Raw genomic sequence first — 1668 nt, 5'->3', positions numbered from 1 at the left:
AAGTTTTCAATCATGTAATAATTTTAGGAAGGAAATATAAATGCATGATAATTATATGAATAAGTGGGTAAAGATCATGATAAAACCACACAATTAAACACATTATAAACCATAAAATAGTGGTTTATCAAAGGATTATAAGTGTTTTCATAGGCTTTACCCATGTAATCCACCTCTGCCATTGCAGGGTTCTCAGGATCATAGGCTTCTTCTTCTGAAGATGCCTCTTTAGTACTGTTGGATGCATTTTGTAATCCATTCAGACTCTGAGAAATCATGTTGACTTGCTGAGTCAACATTTTGTTCTGAGCCAATATGGTATTCAGAGCATCAATTTCAAGAACTCTCTTCCTCTGAGGCGTCCCATTATTCACAGGATTCCTTTTAGAAGTGTACATGAACTGGTTATTTGCAACCATGTCAATGAGTTCCTAAGCTTCTGCATGTGTTTTCTTTAGGTGAATAGATCCACCTACAGAATGGTCCAATGACATCTTAGATAATTCAGACAAACCATTATAGAACATATCCAGGATGGTCCATTCTGAAAGCATGTCAGAAGGACACTTTTTCGTTAGTTGCTTATATCTCTCCCAAGCTTCATAGAGGGATTCACCTTCTTTCTGTCTGAAGATTTGAACATCTACTCTAAGCTTACTCAGCTTTTGAGGAGAAAAAACTTGGCCAAGAAAGCCGTGTCCAGCTTATCCCAAGAGTTCAGGCTATCTTTAGGTTGAGAGTCCAACCATACTATAGCTCTGTCTCTTACAGCAAAAAGGAAAAGCATAAGCCTGTAGACCTCGGGATCAACCCCATTGGTCTTAACAGTATCACAGATCTGCAAGAATTCAGTTAAGAACTAAAAAGGATCTTCTGATGGAAGTCGATGAAACTTGCAATTCTGTTGCATCAGAGAAACTAATTGAGGCTTTAGCTCAAAATTGTTTGCTCCAATGGCAGGGATTGAGATGCTTCTTCCATGGAAGTTAGAATTTGGTGCAGTAAAGTCACCAAGCATCTTTCTTGCATTGTTGTTGGGTTCAGCCATCTCTACTTCTTTTTCAAAAATTTTAGTAAAGTCCTCTTCAGAGTGTTGTGTTTTAGCTTCTCTTAGCTTCCTCTTCAGAGTCCTTTCAGGTTCCGGATCAGCTTCAACAAGAATGTTCTTATCCTTGCTCCTGCTCATGTGAAAAAGAAGAGAAAAGAAAGGAAGAGGAATTCTCTATGTCACAGTATAGGGATTCTTTTATGTGAGTAAAAGAAGAAAAGAATAGAAGAAGGAGAAGAGAAAAATTCGAACACAGAGGAGAAGAGAGGGTTCCAATTTTAAGTTGAAGGAAAGTGTTAGTAAATGAATAAATAAATAGAAGGAGATGAGAGAGAGGAGTTTTCAAAAATTATTTTTGAAAAAAGGTTAGTGATTTTCGACAATTAAGAGAAGAAATAAAATTAAAATTAAAATTTGAAACAATTAGTTAATTAAAAAGAATTTTGAAAAAGGGTGAGAAATTTTCGAAAATTAGAGAGAGAAAAGTAGTTAGGTGGTTTTGAAAAAGATAAAAAACAAACAAAAACTCAATTAGTTAGTTGAAAAAGATTTGAAAATCAATTTTGAAAAGATAAGAAATTAGAAAAGATATTTTGAAATTAAACTTTGAAAAAGATATG

General features: G+C 34.7%; 1 non-coding gene across 1 annotated transcript; it reads left to right on the top strand.

The window, feature by feature from the left end:
• Positions 1–548: 548 nt before the first annotated feature.
• LOC112799213 (small nucleolar RNA R71) lies at positions 549–656 on the top strand. The gene has a single exon (XR_003200789.1). It is a non-coding gene; the product is annotated as a small nucleolar RNA R71 (small nucleolar RNA).
• The last annotated feature ends 1012 nt before the right edge of the window (positions 657–1668 follow it).

This window comes from Arachis hypogaea, chromosome 4 (assembly GCF_003086295.3).
Source record: "Arachis hypogaea cultivar Tifrunner chromosome 4, arahy.Tifrunner.gnm2.J5K5, whole genome shotgun sequence".
NCBI classification, from domain to species: domain Eukaryota; kingdom Viridiplantae; phylum Streptophyta; class Magnoliopsida; order Fabales; family Fabaceae; genus Arachis; species Arachis hypogaea.
Note: the sequence above shows the minus strand (reverse complement) of the source record. Positions and strands in the feature narration are given on the sequence as shown.